Below are 19,037 nucleotides of genomic sequence, written 5' to 3' on the forward strand. Positions count from 1 at the left end.
ACTTCCAAAACTGAGGCCAAAAGTTTTCAGAAACAAGCATTTACCCATATCTTCCAGTACTAACCTCTCCTCTTTTGGCTTTTCTCACCTTCTATATGTGCCTATCTCTGAGCAAGCCACTTAACTTCTCTGTGCCTCAATTATCTCATCTGTAAAATGGGGATTAAGACTGGGAGCCCCACGTGGGACAGCCTGATTACCTTGTATCTATCCCAGCACTTGGTACGTAGTAAGCACTTAAAAATACCATAATTATTATTAGTAATAGTATTATATACACATTAAGCTACTGCAAATATGCTCAAAAGTCCCCCAAGATACAAAAACATTAAAATGTCAGCAATGCCATTACTGGGTCATACGTATTTTCCATCCATTCTAAGATTCTCTCACCTAAACTGGCCCCAGGATGCATGAAGGAATCATGTGATGCATCCTTCCTGGCCATTCATCTGCTAACTGGCAATGAGAAACACAGCATACTACATTTCTCAGTAGAGCTGTTGCCTGATTTCTCTCAGTCTCTGGGCCTACTTTTGTATCTGCCCGACAGCCAAACATTACATAACAGCTGTCAAATGTTGTCCAAGGGACTTTCCTTTTCCCATTGGGAAATCTTTGAAAACTACAGGAGCCCAGAAGTACTACATTAGAGATTTGAAGTTCAGACATTCTGGTGAACCTCTCTTGAACTTTGGGTCCTGTGAAGCTGGATAGGGACATTTCACAAGAACAGCTTTTCTCAGTATGTGCTCAGCAGGAACCAGGAAGTGTAGGAGCAGGTGAAAATAAAAAATAATAGAGTAAGGAAACTTTATCCATCATCAAATAAAAATGACAGCACAAAAGAAGATTTGGTTCAAATGTCGGGCAAAGGAGAAGACTGTCTTATTTTATTCGAACCCATCCATTCCTCTTTTCAATTACAGCTATACACAGATCGGGTGAGCTCTCTAGCTTCAGTTCTCTTCCCCAAATAAACAAACAGGGTACGAATAGGTATTTTCCTTTGAAATGAGAATTGAGTATCTTGTAATGTTTCCACTCTTCTTAATTTTTCTATGGGGCTCTGAAACAGAGAGCTCTGCAGCTTAGAAATGGACTTCTCCCAGGACATATGCAAGATGTTACTGGACATTGATACAAATAATTCAAACTAATATTTTCTGTCTGAGGTTTGAGAAAATTGCAACCAATTGCACCTCCAGCCCCTCAGAACTTACATATATATCTGTAATTTATTTATTTATATCAATGTCTGTCTCCCCATCTAGACTGTAAACCCACTGTGGTCAGGGAACATGTCTACCAATTCTGTTATATTATACTCATCCAAGTGCTTAGTACAGTACTCTGCACACAGTAAGCACTTAATCAATATAATTGATCAATAGATTGATTTATATGCTACCTAAACTTGGCTTCAGTGACAATCTCCTTTCCTGCTTGTCCTCCCATCTCCCCAACTGCTCATTCTCAGTTTCTTTCAGAGGCTCTCCATTTGGCTCTCACCCTCTAACTGTAGGAGTCCCTCAGAGAAGAAGCATGGTCTAGTGGAAAGAGCACAGAGATGGGAGTCAGAGGACCTGGCTTCTAATCCCCTCCTCCACCATTACCTGCTCTGTGACCTTGGATAAGTCACTAAACTTGTGACTTGGTGATTCAATAAGTGTTCTCCCTACTAGACTGTGAGCCCAATGTGGGACATGATTATCTTATAATCTACCCCATTGTTTAGTACAGTGCTTGGCATACAGTAAGCCCTTAACAAATACCATAATTACTATTATTACTAGTAAGGCCAGTTCGGGGGCCCCTTCTATTCTCCATCTACACCCAATCCCTTGGAGAACTCATTTGCTCCCATCGATCGAACTACACGATGATTCCCAAATCTACCTCTCCAATCCTGATATCTCCCTTTGTCTGCAGTTTCGTATTTCCTCCTACCTTCAGGACATCTGGACTTGGATATCCCACCAATAACTCACATCTCACACGTCTAAACAGAATTCCTCATTTCCTCACCCCAACGCTGTCCTCTTGCTGTCTTTCCTATCACTATAGACAATACCACTACCCTCCCTGTCTCACAGTCCCATAGCACTGGCATTATCCTTGACTCATCTCTTTCATTCCACATACATATTGAATTGGAAAACACATTCTGTCATTTCTATGTTCAAATCATTACTAAAATCTGACCATGATGTTACCACTCCTGGTGAGGTGTAGCTTAGAGAAGACAAGCACCACAGCTTGCTCCAAGTCAGGCACCTTTTAATCCACTCCTTCCCAGGAGGGCTCAGCACTCGACCACCAGTCCAGACACAGAATGGTCTACACACTGAGAGTGGGTGGCTTACCCGGGCAGGGTTTTAACACATCCTCTCCTTTGCATCAGGCCACCCTGGCTGACACGTGTATGCCCCCTTGGCCCTCCAGAAGATGCTTCTACAAGATCAAACCCTCATTAGTCCCTGTACTGTCCGTCAGGTTCCGGGGCTTCTCATTGGCGGTCGAGCACGAGTTGGCATCCCTTGTTCTCCAGTGGTCTCCATTCATCACTCTTAGTCCCTCCTCCAACGGTCCATTCATCTCCACCTCATGGCCCAATCTGCTATCTTGGAACCATGTGGCTGGAGGGGTGGGACACCTTGGAAACATCAAGGTGCTGGGGAGCCTCCTCTTGTCTGTGAGAACTCCTTGGATAGTGGGGGGCAACAAGACAGCTTAAATCTACCTCCCTCCCCAGTGGAGTTCAACCCAGACTACTGTCTGGAGCCAGGGAGGGAAAGAAACAATGAGGAAGAACTTTTTGCCTCTGGAAGAGGTTCCATGTTAGAAGCCGCCTGGGGATGCCATGAGCCAGAAAAGGCACCATGCATGGAGCTCTTTCATTCATTCATTCAATAGTATTTATTGAGCGCTTACTATGTGCAGAGCACTGTACTAAACGCTTGGAATGAACAGGTCGGCAACAGATAGAGACAGTCCCTGCCGTTTGACGGGCTTACAGTCTAATTGGGGGAGATGGACAGACAAGAACAATGGCAATAAATAGAGTGGAGGGGAAGAACATCTCGTAAAAACAATGACAACTAAATAGAATCAAGGCGATGTACAATTCATTAACAAAATAAATAGGGTAATGGAAATATATACAGTTGAGCGGACGAGTACAGTGCTGTGGGGAGGGGAAGGGAGAGGTGGAGGAGCAGAGGGAAAGGGGGAAAAGAGGGTTTAGCTGCGGAGAGGTGAAGGGGGGGGTGGTAGAGGGAGTAGAGGGAGAAGGGAGCTCAGTCTGGGAAGGCCTCTTGGAGAAGGTGAGTTTTAAGTAGGGTTTTGAAGAGGGGAAGAGAATCAGTTTGGCGGAGGTCAGGAGGGAGGGCGTTCCAGGACCGCGGGAGGACGTGGCCCAGGGGTCGACGGCGGGATAGGCGAGACCGAGGGACAGTGAGGAGGTGGGCGGCAGAGGAGCGGAGCGTGCGGGGTGGGTGGTAGAAAGAGAGAAGGGAGGAGAGGTAGGAAGGGGCAAGGTGATGTAGAGCCTTGAAGCCTAGAGTGAGGAGTTTTTGTTTGGAACGGAGGTTGAGTGGCAACCACTGGAGTTGTTTAAGAAGGGGAGTGACCTGCCCAGATCGTTTCTGCAGGAAGATGAGCCGGGCAGCGGAGTGAAGAATAGACTGGAGTGGGGCGAGAGAGGAGGAAGGGAGGTCAGAGAGAAGGCTGACACAGTAGTCTAGCCCTGTGTTAGAGACCAGATGGGGCTCACCTCTCTGCCCCAGAGCACTAGCCTGAGGAGGGGAAAGGCAAACCTTTGCTCAGTCCACACTACTATGCTGATCCAAGCACTTATCATATCCTGCCTTCACTATTACAACAGCCTCCTCACTGATCTCTGCCTCTTGCCTCTGGTTTTTACTTCACTCTGAGACTCAGATCATTTTCTGAAAAAGTTCAGTTCATTTCTCCCCATTCCTCAAAAACCTCCAGGGGTTGCCTATCTATCTTGGCACATAATAGAAACTCCTTACCTTCCTCCTTAAACCACGCAATCAGCTCACCTCTACTTTTTTTTTCTTCAAATGGCATTTAAGCACTTACTATGTGCCAGACATTGTACTAAATGCTGGGGTAGTTACAAGATAAGGTTTGACGCAGTCCCAATCACAGTCATAATCCCCCCTTTTACAGTTGAGGTTCCTGAAGAAAAGAGAAGTGAAGTGACTTGCAGCAGACAAATGGAAGAACTGGGAATTGAACTCGTCCTCTGATTCTCAGGCTCATGGTCTTTCCACTAGGCCACACTGCTTCATTTCTTCCTTCTGACCTTACTTTGCTTACTTCCTACTACAATCCAGCCAAACCTACTTCACTGCCCTCTGCCTACCTACTCACTGCAACTTGATTTTTTTTATCTCACCAGTGACCCCTTGTTTACACCTTCCCTCTGGCTCGGAATTCTCTCCCACTTCACATTCACAGACCACCACAATCCCTACCTTCCAAGTCTTATTAAAATCACATCTCCTCCAAGAGGTCTTTCCCGATTAAGCCCTTGCTTTCCCTCCTTCTCCCTCCTGCACTGTTTATGTACTTAGATCTGTACCCTCTAAACGTTGGGTAATCACCGCAACCTCAGCCCCTCAGCCCCCTTTTACAAATCCTAGAAGCAATGTGGTGTAGTGGATAGAGCACAGGCCTGGGAATCAAATGGTCAAGGGTTCTAAATCCATCTCCACCACTTGTCTGCTCTGTGACACTGGGCAAGTCATTTCACTTCCTCTGTGCCTCATTACTTCATCTGTAAAATGAATCAATCAGGAGTATTTATTGATCACTTTCTGTATGCACTGAGCTAAGTGCATGGAAGAGTACAACACCCAGACACCATTCCTGCCTACAAGCAGCTTACAGTCTAGGGGAGGGGACAGATATTAAAATAAATTATAGATAAGGAAAATGACAGAGTATAAAGATATATACTGTGGGGCTGGGGTGGGGAGAGAATCAAAGTGCTTAAGGCAAACGAGCACAAATGCATAGTTGAAGAAGAAGAGGGGACAATTAGATGGGGAAATGAAGTAAGGCTTGGAAGAGGCAGGGATGTAAAGGGAGAAGGAGCTCCAATCTGAAAGGAGGACTTAAGCAACATGATGTAAGAAAGGTAGATGAGATCTAGGTGCAGTTATCAGGTACTAACCCCGACTAGTCTGTAAACTCCTTGAGGTTAGAAAGAGTGCCTGCCAGCTCTATTATACTATACTCTCCCTAGCACTTAGTAGAGTGCTCTACTCACAGTGATGGTTCACTAAGTGTTGCTTATACAACACTGTGGACTTCTTGCTTCACCCCAATTTAGGCACCCATTAGTATGAATGTATTTTAGATCTCATTATCTCCAGGCACTGTTCCATTTTTAACCTCACCAAATCCAATTTTTACCACTTTCTGACCACAGCTTTCTAAATTGAAACCTATCTCACACTATCACACCCCTCCTGGACTGTTACCACAACTTCCCTCCCTTTATGCTAAAATCTGCAACCTTTAGACTACATGCTCTGCCTAACCCAATTCCCTTCCCCTATTCTTGTCATCATTCTCACTCCACCAAACTCAAACCTGAAACAGTCCCCTTTCTCTGCATAATGCAAAGAAAAATGTTGGTGAAGATCCAGGCTTTAAGTCAACTTTCATTATGTCAAATTCACTTCAACCTGTTATAATTCAGCCCACTTTCATTTTTATCCTTCATCCTCTCCCATGGATGAAGACCACACCAACTATTCCAAACTTTTATCTTCCTCTTGAAATCCCCACTGTCATCATTCTTCTTCCTTCCCTGATGTCTCCTTCCCTTCTGCCACCAAATACAATCAATTCTCTTCTAGTTTTCCCACAGGTCTTTCCCACTCCCCACCTCCCTATAATAATGATAATTATCGTAGTATTTGTTAGGCACTTACTAGCTGTTAAACACTACACTACAATAGATACAAAATACAAGATAATCAAGTCCCACACAAGACTCACAGACTTAGTAGGTGGGGAATAGGCATTGACTCCCCGTTTTGCAGATGTGGGAACTGAGGCACAGAGAAGTTAAATGACTTGCCCAAGGTTACACAGCAGACAAATGGCAGAGCAGGGATTAAATGCAGGTCTGATGACTCCCAGGACTATGCTCTTTCCACTGGGCCATGCCATTTCTCTCTGCTTCATTCCTGTCCAAACTCCCCAAACAGGTTGTAATATCCCATGGTATTCACTTCCTCTTCTCGATCGACTACAATCTGGTTTTCTTCGCGATCAGCAACTAAAAGAGCCACATGATGAGCAGACCTCTAAAATCTGATTGCCCTGCTCATGCACAGTGTTGGGCTAACAGAGTGCAGTTCACGAGGTTCTGCAAATAATAATCATAATAATGACGGTATTTGTTAAGCGCTTACTATGTGCCAAGTGCTGTTCTAAGTGCTGGGGTAGATACAAGGTAATCAGGTTGTGCCATGTGGGGCTCACAGTCTTAATCCCCATTTTACAGATGAGGTAACTAAGGCACAGAGAAGTTTAGCGACTTGCCCAAAGTCACACAGCTGACAAATGGCAGAGCTGGGATTAGAACCCATGACCTCTGACTCCCAGGCCCGTGCTCTTTCCACTAAGCCACACTGATTCTCAGTAGGGAACCATTCAGCAGTGCCAAGATCAACCTCACCTGTGCATAACGATTGGCGATCCCAAACAGGTACTACTGTCTCTGCTGTCACCTTTAGATCTGAAGTTCACTTATGCAACAATACAAAGTGCCAGAAAACTCGTTCATTTCCTAGGTTCCTTGCTTTTGGAGTTAGTCCTCCTTCGCCTTGAATTCTGGAGAAGCAATTATTTGTACAAACTGAAAATGTCAAGAAGAATTTTAAGAAACATTTGGATAAATTAATGGTTAATTAATGGGTCATTAACCTGACCCAGTAATGGCATTACTTATGTTCTAATTCATAATTTAATGAGTTCAGCAGGATTAGAAGACATAGTGTGACTGACCTCAGCCAAAAATTCTTCCAATGGAGGCTGGGCTCCAGAAGAATCATGGTCAGCCTGAAGAATCACAAAGGGAGCAGGGATGAGAGTTTGGATTTTTTAAATCTTCATTGCGCTCAAAAGTGTGTAACTTGCATGGATCTCAGCTAAGAAGAGAGATTTGAGGTCAGGAGAGATTCTGATAGAGAAATCTCTCTCTAAGGAGTACTATGTTCATAATATAATTCCTCTAGGTCCCTAAGCATCAGCAGGAAAATTTGAATGATTCTCCCCTTGTTCTCCTTTTCTTGGAAATCAATCTTTCCTGCTGAACTCTAATTGGCTAGACCTGCTCTCCACTTTCACTTTTCCTTGGTTAGATCCACTCCCTTTGGCCCTTTGCTGTTTCCATGAGAATCCCTAGCTGAGCCAGCACTGGTGTTTCTCAATTCCACTTCCAAAGCCTTCCCAAGGTGTATTAATAATAATAATAATAATGATGATAATTGTGGCATGTTAAGTGCTTACTCTGTGTGAGGCACAGTACTGAGTGTTGGGGGTGGATACAAGCAATCGGGATGGACATAGCCCATGTTTGACTTGGGGCTCAGAGTCTTAATCTCCATTTTACAGATGAGGTAACTGAGGCACAGAGAAGTGACGTGACTTGCCCAATGTCATTACAGCAAAAAAGTGGAAAAGCCAGTATTAGAATTTAGGTCTTTCCATGCCCTTTCCACTAGGCCAACCTGCTCCTAATTGCTGCTATGGGAATAGACATCCACTTAATTAGTCAGAGCACATGAATTTGGAGAGAGGGAAATGCCACTCTTTAAGTTGTCTTAGGTTGGGAAGGTTCTCAATTGGGCATTTCAGACTTCCCAAATGAGGTGTTTTTTTTTAATTCCTCTGAGTGCTTTTGAGCCAGCAGTCTCCTGCTCAGTTGCAATAACCTCCAGCCAAACCTGGAGTCACTTCTTATGCCAAGTGGAACCAGTGGAAGAATAGCTATTTTACATCCTCTAATAGCAATCTGAAATTGCTGGATTGAAATAATAAGTAGAAGCAGGGCGAGAGTGGATTTTCCTCCCTCCCATCCACAGAACTAAGGAGAGAAATAGGTAATGCCTCCTAAATTGATAAAAGAGATGCTTTAGAAAAGGAAAAAGAAAAGACTGTTGCTCAAGATGGAAAGAGGAAATAATTTTGATTGTCAAAATGAACAGGGGAGATGGATGGAATTGCTAGTGCCCTGTGAGTGATGGGAGCTTTAATTGTTAGGTGATACTGGGGATTAGTCCACCCCCTGATTATATCAGCCCGGCTGGCATTCTTCATGACTCATTTCAACTGCTTTCCCATTCATACTCTCCTGGCAAGTAAAGTCTTACAACCCGGACACCCTGGTTTTGCCTTCAGGATTCTGTGATGGCCTGGGATAACCCCACGCAAGTCTCGAGGGTAAAACAGGTAACACCGCTGTTCTCAAATGGAATTACTAACCATTGCCACTGTCCAGTTTAGAGTACAGAATGGCATGAAAATGTTTAATTATCTGAGCAGCCCAACTGTTTCCAATAGAACTTCTTCGTCACCACTACCTGCTTAACATGGGAAAGGAAAGCCGGTCTCAGATCCTAAGATCCCTCTTCTTTCCAAAAAATAACAGGAAAACCTCATAATGAGCTTTGTTTGCTCAACTGTAATTAATACTTGTACACTTAATTAAGACAGTTAAACTTGCTTGCCTAATAATTACTTGAAGGTTCTAGAAACATTTCTAGTTATTCCATTCTGGAGCTTTATAGGCCTCCTTCTGATCCCATTTTATCAGTGGATTCCTCACCTGCAATAACCTTGCCCTCTCCTTCCCTTAGCAACACTACTTCTCTTCCCTTGCTTACTCTCAAGTCAACTTTTATCTCCCTCCTGAAGCCTCCAGTGACTCTCACATTAACCTTGATGACCTTGCCAATTCTTTTGTAGATAAAAGTGAAACTTTTAGACATGACTTACCCCATCTTTTCCCACCTCACCTCTATCACTTCCTCCTACTCTCCCACCTGCTCTCTCATCCTCATTGGTCACCCCAAAAGAATAGATCTCTTGCCTGATTTGGGAATCTACTTCGTACACCTAAAACTTTGAAAAATCCCTTCATAATTTCTAAAAACTGTAACTCCAATTCCCCTTCCCTCCCTGACTTCTATCTTCAACCATTCATTCCCTGATGCCTCATTCCTAACATGCCTGAGTCTGCCCTATGTTAAAAAAAAAAAAAACCTCTTAATCTCACTGAATCCTCCATCCTTTGCCCCATCTCCCTACTCCAATTTTGTTTAAACTCCTCAAATAACTTGTTACACCCACTGCCTCGACTTTTTCTCTAATTCCCTCCTTGACCCTTTCAAATCTAGCTCTGGTTTCCTTCACTCCTCTGAGACCACTCTCTCCAAGGTGATCCCTACCTCTTCAAATCTTATAATTATAATAGGAATAATAATAATAATAATAACATTGATAATACTAGTGGCATTTGTTAAGCACTTAACTAAGTGCCAAGCTCTTAACTGAGAGCTGGGGAAGTTACAAACTAATCAAGTCAGAGGCAGTACCCACGCAGGACTTACATTCTAAGCAGGGGAGAGAACAGGATTGAATCCCCATCATAAAGATGAGGAAACTGAAACCTAGAGAAGTTAAATGAGTTACCCAAGATCACTCCACATGCAAAGGGAAGAGCTGGAAACAGAAATCAGGTCCTTCGACATTCAAGTCCATGCTCTTTCCACTAGGCTACGTTGCTTCTCATGACCTAATGGATCTAAAGAATCAATCAGTCAATCAATCAATGGTATTTATTGAGTGCTTACCCTGTGTGCAGAGCACCATATAAAGCACTTGGGAGAGTACAACAGAGTTGGTAGATACATTCCCTGTCCGGAGTGAGCTTAGAGACTTTTTGGGGAGACAGATATTAAGTTATGGCTATGTATGTGAGTGCTGTGGGGTTGAATGTGGGGTGAATATTAAACGGTCTGTCGTGGCTCAGTGGAAAGAGCACGGGCTTTGGAGTCAGAGGTCATGAGTTCAAATCCCGGCTCTGCCACTTATCAGCTGTGTGACTCTGGGCAAGTCACTTAACTTCTCTGTGCCTCAGTTACCTCATCTGTAAAATGGGGATTAAGACTGTGAGCCCCACGTGGGACAACCTGATTCCCTTGTGTCTACCCCAGCGCTTAGAACAGTGCTCGGCACATAGTAAGCGCATAACAGATACCAATATATAAAGAGGGAAGGAAGTCCAGGTCAGGAGGAGGAGGTCAAGTGGTTGGTGTTAAGCTAGACAAGGTAAAGACATAATGAGTAGTTTAGCACTGGAGAAGCCAAGTGTGTGCACAGAGTTCTAGCAGGAGATCAGCAAGGTAAGGTAGGAATGGGTGAGCTGCTGGAGTGCTTTAAAGTTTATGGAAAATATTTTCTGTTTGACGCAGAAGTAGATGCGTAACCACTGGGGTTTTTTAAGGAGTGGAAGGATATGAACTGAATGCTTTTCAGAAAAATGATCTGGGCAGCAGAGTGAAGTAAGTACTGGAGTAGCGAGAGACAGGAAGGAGGCAAAGAGATCAATCAGGAGGCTGATACAGTAGTTCAGGTGGGATATGATAAGCTCTTGGATAAGCATAGCAGTAGTTTGGAGAGGAAAGCATGCATTTTAGAGATAATGAAAAGGTAGAATGGACAGAATACGGTGACAGACTTACTATATAGGTTGAATGAGAGAAATAAGTGGGTGAAGGATAACTCCAAGAATTTAGGCTTCTGAAATAGGTAGGATATTGGTGCTGTCTACAGAGATGTGGAAGTCGGGAAGGCAGGGTTTGGGTGGGAAGATAATTTCCGTTTTGGACATGTTAGGTGTGAGATGTCAGTGGAACATCCAAAAGGGATGGGACTGGAGGTGGTGGAGGAGAGTACAATACAAGAAAGTTACTAGGCACATTTCCCAGCCACAAGGAACTAAGTCTAGAGGAATCTTACTCTACCCTAATCCTCGACCTCTTGGCAGCCTTTGAAACTCTGCAGTGCCCTCTTGTCCTGGAAACACTATCTAACCTTGTTTTATCTGTCACAGTCCTCTCCTGGTTTTCCTGTTACTTCTTGGTCTCTTTGGCCAGCTCTTCTACTGCCTCCACCTCACTTACTCCCTTGTGAAGGTTATCCACTCCCACTGTTTCCACTATCAGCTCTATACTGATGATTCCCAAATCCATCTCAGTAGCCCCAACTTTTCTCCTTTTTGGCATTCTTGCATCTCTTCCTGCCTCCAGGACAACTCTACACAAATGTCTCACTGGCACCTCAAGATCAACCTGTCCAAAACTGAACTCCTCATCTTCCTTCCTAAACGTTCTCCTCTTCCCAACTTTCTCATTGTAGTTGATATCACCCCAATCCATTCATATCTCAAGCCCATAAACCTGTAATTATCCTCCACCTCTCCCTATCTTTCAATCTCCACATTTGGTGATAGACCCAAAGCCACAGTCTCCAGAATCAATCTGTTTCTCTCCATCCAAAGAGTCACCAAGCTGTCCAGGCATTTGACCTAGCCCGATTTGGATAACTGCATCAGCCTCTTCATTGGACATCCTGCCTCCAGTCTCTCCTCTTTTCAGGCTCCCCTTTGCTGTCTTGATCATTTTTTTTTTAAACCATGCCTCTGCCCAAATCTTCCCACACTTCAGAAACCCCGAATAGTTGTCCATTTCTCTCTGGATCAAGAAGAAGCTCTTTACCCTTGGCTTCCAGGCAATCAGTTGCCTCTCTCCCCACTACTTATCCATGCTCTTCTCCCACTACATCCCATTTCTCACACTTCAATCATCTAAAGCGGGGAAACAGCAGGGCCTAGTGGAAAGAGCTTCAGAGTCAAAGGACATGGTTTCTAATTCTGCCTCCACCACTTACCTGATTTGTGATTTTGGGCAAGTGACAACTTATCTGTGCCTCAGTTCCCTCATCTGTAAAATGGGGATTCAATTCCTGTTCTCCTTCCTATTTAGACTTGGACCCCCAGGTGGGACCTAACGTGTCTGCCCCAGTGCTTGTTGCAGAGCTTAGCATATAGTCAACACTGAACAAATACTGCTATTATTATTATTATGCCAACCTATGTCCCGAAGCTCTTCCCTTTGCCTATTGCTCTCAATCTCATACTCTTCAAGGAACAGCTTCTTTCTTTACTAATGGCAAACCAATACCTTTTCTTCTTCAAGATCTTTCTGAAGTCATATCTGCCCAGAAGACCTTTCCTGATAAATCCCTCATCTCTCCACCCTACAATCCCTCCAATATTGCTTCAACACTTTGCATCACTAAGCCCCTGAGTTTTCACACACACACCCCATTACACTTTTGTACATACCTTTATATTCTACTGTTTCCTCCCACCTAAAATATATTTTACTGTCTGCCTCTCACCCTAGATTGTGAGTTCCTTGAGGGCAGGGATCATATCTACTAACTCTATTACGCTCTCACAAATGTTTACTATAATGTCCTAAGTCAGCACTCAATAACTACTTTTGATTGATTGATTTGACCCAGTAAATGGGAATATTTCCTATTGTGTGGACTTGGAACTATAGCAGTCTGTGATCCTGATCTGAGGAAACCAGATGTGATCCTGATCTGAGGAAACCAGATGTCCCTGTTTGGAAAGGACATTCTTAATATTTCCCCCAACTCTTTATCCTCCTCACTTTCTTTCACCTTTCTTCCTCTTCTCTTTAGCCCTCAGTCTCTCTCATTTCTTTTTTTCCCCCTCCCCACTTTTTGCTTTTCCCTTTTTGCTCATTCCTATTTTTTGCCCCTGTGGCTCAGGCTCACTTCATCCCTTCCTCCCTTCTCACCTTGTCTTTACCTCTCTTGGCTTCACTCCCGTGCCTTCTAAATTGACCATATTCCTGGTCACTTTATGTGGGCCATCTCTTCAATCTCCTACCAGAAGCAGACACTTGTCTGGCTATAAAATGCTTTTAAATTGTCTCTCTTATTTACCCTCAATCTACAAAAGATTTCAAAGTTTCATGAACTACCTGTTTTTTTTTCAGAAACTCTAAGGGCATTCTGGGTGTTTGGGGAAACAGGTGACCTAGCTCCCAGGTGGGAATCATCTGTTCCTCATTACTACACTATACTTAGGAATAGACTCCTTCAACCACCCACACGTGGAAGAGACAGGAGTAGGTACCCATGAGATCTGACTAGTTGGGCATATATCCCAGGTAAAGCCGGAAACTCAGACTGTTTAAGCAAAGAGTCTGGGGTTTGTGAAATGGCTTGGATATCCAGGCTGCAAATTGGAGTTCCCAACCATTAGCCCCATAGCTTTTTCTAAGCATTTCCAATAGCCATCTCGAGGAACTCCAGTCTGGCAACATAATTTCCATAAGCTTTCAAGTGATATTGTCCTTTCCCACCTTCCCCAGTCTCTAGTCGTTGGAGAGAAATCCTGTGGCAAAAGATAAGAAGGAATCACCGATCCCCCACTTTGAGATCAGCATGTCAGCATAAGACTAGCTCTCTTCCAATCACACAGATGCTTATCTGTGGCATGGAGAATGTGACCCTCAGCTCCCCTTTACTACAAAGTGATCCTTTCACAGTTCTCTATGCCCTGCTTCATCCAGGAAAATGGCTTCCGGTAATCTCCCCTCTCTGGAAGGAGTCACTCAGAAAAATCTTAATTTGCTTTGGTGTTTTTGCAGAAGGCGTAGTTAATGCAATCCTTAAAATTTGCTGGGTTCTCTCCCTTAGAATGTACGTGGTCCATTGCTTAGCTAGGTTTTGGACTCTATGTGTCAAATCCTGTACTCTACCCTGAAAATTGGAGTGCTGTTCATTTTCCTAATGCTTAAAGCAAGAGCTGCTGCAAAGGAGAGAAATCGAAGCTAGCCTATCATGTGACTAGAGAACAGGAGCCCACGGTGAGTGGTTCAGTGTGGAAGCAATAAGAACTGGGTATAAAACATGGAAAGGATAGAAGAATCATTATTTATCTCCTAAGTCAATTTAGTCAAGTAAAATTTGATCATTGAATGCCTTGTTTTTTCTCTTAAAAGGATGTCAGAGAGACAAACGGGTATAAAGTTCATGTATAGATGTTTTTTTCCTGCCGGATAGAGGAAAACTGAAATTTCACCATTTACCTGGAACAAGGGAATAATTTTTTTAAGATCTTTCTGTTCGGCACAAAAATCATGCAAGCAAAACTAATCACATTCATGACTTCGTGTTGACAAATATTCCAACAATGCCCTCAGATTTGTATCTAGTCTTTTCCATCAAGGAAAAGAATTACAAGCTTTGCTGAAAATGGCTGAGAAATAAGGAACTCACTTATCAGGTTTTGCTATCAGGCAGTATCAGATTGATAAGCATATTATAGTCTGATGCAAAAGTAGAAAAACAAAACCCCAAAGTCCCTCATAGTTCTTCTGTGACTACTTTCTAATTTCAGGAAGGAAATCATTAAAAAATGAGGACGCTCACTTGGTGTCAATAGAAGTTAAAACACCATTTGGAGCCATTATTGCTGAATGGGTTCATTTGGACTATTTTCATGAAATGTGTGCATTATGCTAATGACTTAGGCTGTTCCATTTCCATCTAGCTATGAAATGCTTGGTACTATTAAGCGTTTAGTACAGTGCTCTGCACACATAAGCAATCAATAAATATGATGGATTGCTTCACTGATGGAGTACTTCCTTCCACACCTACCGACATTTCTATCTCCCTTTCTGGCTTAGTCCAAGCTAACATTGGAACAATCTGGAGAATCCTGCAGGGAACTCTTGATAGCCCTATATTGATTATAAACATAGGATCCAGGAAGAGGGGTGGAGATGGCTTAATTGTTTATCATACCTTTCCCTCCTCTGATGTTTTTTAAGGGTCTTGTTTAGTGCTTACTATGTACCAAGCACTGTAATAAGAATTATGGTACATACAAGATAATTAGGTTAGATGCAATCCCTATTTCACATGGGGGCTCACAGTCTAAGTAGAACAGAGTAGGATTTAGTGCCCATTTTATAAACAAGGAAACTGAGGCACAGTGAAGTGACTTGCCCACAGTCACATGGTAGGGAAGTCATGGAGACAAGATTACCACCCAGGCCTATAGATTCCCAAGCTTGAGCACTTTCACGCAAATGTCATGTCACAAGAAGCAGTGTGGCCGAGTGGATAGAACATGGGCCTGGGAGTCAGAAGGACCCAGGTTCTAATCCTGGCTCCACCAATTGTCTGTTGTGTGATCTTGGGAAAGTCACTCAATTTCAATGTGCCTCAGTTACCTCATCTGTAAAATGGGGATTAATACTATGAGTCCCAAGTGAGACATGGATTGTACTAAACTGATTACCTTGTATCTATCCCGGGGTTTTGCACACCGTCTGCTACATCCCTTATAAAAGGGATGATTTTTTCTTCTCCTTAAATGTAAGTTAGAGCACCACTGGGTACAGACAAAATTGCACTTGGTGGCTGGGATACCTACAAAATACACAAAATGAGCTCTCTACCTTCAAATAATTACTGCATTTGTTAAGTGTTTTATTATACATCTAGCCCCGTACTATGCACTGGGTAGGTACAAGATAACCAGATGGGACCCAGTCCTTGTCCAATATGAGGCTCAAAGTCTGAGTAGGAGAGAGAATAGGTGTTTAAAATACAAGTGAGGAAACTGAGACTACTGAGAAGTTAAGTGAGTTGTTCAAAGTCAAACAGCAGTCAACAGCAGGTTGGGCCTAGAATTAGAACTCAGGTCTTCAAAATGCTTACAGTTGAATTGGTAAGACATGCAGACATAAACTGATGCAAAGTGAAGATAATCAACGAGTTGGATAAAGAATGTTGTCTCAAGGGGGACTGCAGAGTTTGAGAAGGAAGACCTGGAATTGGATTCCCATGTGCAGAGTTGAAAATGGACCTACGTGGGCTAAATGAAACTGGCGAAAGCAATAAAATCCCCACTTGAGACTGTCATTTGACACAAAATTCACCTCCAGATCTTAATGCAAAAAGACATGGGAGGACAACCGCTATGAACTGATTTCAGATTCATGCAATATTAAGTTCAGATTAAGGTGGGACAGTCAATAAATCTGCACACATCATAAAAATATTAAACAGATTTACTGAACCACTCTGCAGAATTAGAAGCTAGAATATACCAGGCGGTCTGTTTCCTTGCTGAAAATGTCCAGGGCCCAGAAGAACGCTGCACTAGGAGGGGCGTGGAGGGAATGATTAGTTATTCTGGCGTTTGAACACCAGCTTTTAGTGTTGATGAAAGGAAGTTGGTTGCTGGCCTTTTGGACCTGAAATTCAGTCCCTGAGAAATTCTCAGTCTGGTTTGTGCCTGTTTCACTCAGCTCACTCTGAAAAATATAATTCTATTTCATATTCGTCTGCAAAATAATGTGATAGGAGGATTAATTAGCTAAGGCTTTTGATGGTAAGGTTTAATATAAAATATTGGCAAAAGCTATACAACCTTAAAGAGATAACATACAGATTATAAAAAAATGCAAAAACAATGTGCCTAATGGATAGAGCACAGGCCTGGGAGTTAAAAGGACCTGGGTTCTAGTCTTTGCTCCACCACTTATCTGTTATATAACCTTGGGCAAGTCACATCATTTCTCTATGACTTAATTACTGCATTGGTAAAATAGGGGTTAATATTGTGAGAACCTCCCCTCTCAGGATTGTTCCTGGAGTGTTTCCAGTACTCCACCAGTCTCAGCTATGGAAGGGAGAGTCAAGCAGAGGCCTATCCATTCCATTCCCAGCTTGGGTAGTGGCTAGTGAGTGGAAGGCAATCTGTTACAACTGGGCAGCGGCGGTATGGGAGAGAGTCGAGGGCAGAGACTCAAATTTACTGGGCAGAAAAAGGCAATGGTAAACAATTTCCAGATTTTTTACCAAAAGAACTCTGTGGATGCACTACAGATGCAGATGGATTGCAGATGGAGGTGGGGCTTTCTGGGAGAGATGAGTCCATGGAGTTGCTATGGATCGGAGACAACTCCACAGTAAAAAACAAGAATGTGAGACCCATGGACTGTCTCCAATCTGATTATCTTGTATCTACCCCAGCATTTAGTACAGTGTCTGGCACATGGGGAGTACTTAAATATCACACACAGAGTCCAAAATTCTTCCCCATGGATACTCCACAAAGTAGAAATATGAGAAGTTTTTCAAGTAAAAAAAAATTATTATTTTTCCCACCATTTGTTATTCTGCCTATACCCTGACTTGTCCACTCGCATGAAGGAGCTCAGGCCTGGGAGTCAGAAGATCTGGGTTGTAATCCCAACTCCATCACTTGCCTACTTTGTGACCTTGGACAAGTCACTTCCTTTCCTGCTTGGGTTTATCAAACATAAAGAAACCCTTGACATTCCCCAACAATTATCATTTATTTCTTTGCTGATCTAAAGCAAAAGAAGAGTGATATGCACCAAAAATGATGCATGCAAAATGGTTGCAGAAGGACATGTGAATAAGCTCTTTTGTAGAAATCTGCAGTACCAAGAGAATGTCTTCAGGAGACTACCTACCCCGTTCCCTAGGTACAGAGCTGCTTCGCCCTGCTCCCGGGTCCCTGTAAACAGAAGTGACCTTTCAAGTCATGCCTCTAGCCAGCAGGAAGTGCAACTGAGAGAGGCTGGGTACTTTAAATAAAAATATCAGCTGTTAAGGCACCCGAAGACTTGTATGACCAGATTAACGTCCACGTTTGTCCAATCCCAAGGCATTATTACTCTTAATAGAAAAATATCAAATTACAAAAGAAAATAATATGCTTTATAGTATCTCGAAGACTCCCATCTTGTTGTTCTGATAGATTGGCAAGCAGTACCTAGCCGTGATTCGGAAAGTAGCCTATTGGAAAGAGATAAGAAGAAGGGAGTGCAATTATTGAAGAGTGGTTCAGGTTAATTACCCTTGGAGACCACAAATCTGACTGCATCCATACTGAAGGGAAGACTGGATAGAACATGTTGGCTTTGTAACCTTGGGCAAAATGACTTCGCTTCTCTTTGTCTCAGTCCCCTCATTTGTAAAAAGTAGATTAAATTCCTGTTCTCTCTTCCCTTTTACACTGGGATCCTAATTTGGCATGGGGACTGTGTCTCATCAGATCGTATTATCCCTACCTCAGGGCTTAGTACGGTGCTTGAGATGTATTCAGTGCTTAACATTCATTCATTCAATTATATTTTTTGAGTGCTTACTGTGTGCTGAGCATTATGCTAAGCATTTGAGAAAGTACAATACAGTAATAAAGAAAAACAGTCCCTTCCCACAACAAGCTCACAGTCTAAAGCGGGGAGACAGACATACAAATATCACCAAGATCCACCCTTTCCTCTCCAACCAAACGGCTATCTTACTGTTACAGGCTCTCGTAATATCCCAGCTAGATTACTGTGTCAGCCTGCTCTCTGATCTCCCTTCCTCCTGTCTCTCCCTGCTCCAGTCTATTCTTCATTCCACTGCCCGGCTCATCTTCCTGCAGAAACGCTCTGGACATGTCACTCCCCTTCTTAAAAACCTCCAGTGGTTGCCTATCAACCTCCTCACAAAGCAAAAACTTCTCACTCTAGGCTTCAAGGCTCTCCATCACCTTGCCCCCTCCTACCTCTCTTCCCTTTTCTCTTTCCACTGCCTACCCCACACGCTCCACTCCTCTGCCACCCACCTCCTCACCATCCCCTGTTCTTGCCTATCCCACTGTCGACCCCTTGGCCACTTCCTCCTGTGGTCCTGGAATGCCTTCCCCCTCCTCACCTCCCCAAACTAATTCTCTTCCCCTCTTCAAAACCCTACTTAAAGCTCACCTCCTCCAAGAGGCCTACCCAGACTGAGCTTCCCCTTTTCCCTCTGCTCCCTCTGCTCCCCCTCTACCCTCCCTTTCCCTC

At 43.4% G+C, this 19,037-nt stretch overlaps 1 non-coding gene across 1 annotated transcript; it reads left to right on the plus strand.

Annotated features, from left to right (window-relative positions):
• The first annotated feature begins 16,802 nt into the window (after window positions 1-16,802).
• On the plus strand, window positions 16,803-16,940 carry LOC114805517. The gene has a single exon (XR_003753490.1). It is a non-coding gene; the product is annotated as a small nucleolar RNA SNORA7 (small nucleolar RNA).
• The last annotated feature ends 2,097 nt before the right edge of the window (window positions 16,941-19,037 follow it).

The sequence above is a fragment of the Ornithorhynchus anatinus genome, chromosome 18 (assembly GCF_004115215.2).
Source record: "Ornithorhynchus anatinus isolate Pmale09 chromosome 18, mOrnAna1.pri.v4, whole genome shotgun sequence".
Lineage (NCBI taxonomy): Eukaryota > Metazoa > Chordata > Mammalia > Monotremata > Ornithorhynchidae > Ornithorhynchus > Ornithorhynchus anatinus.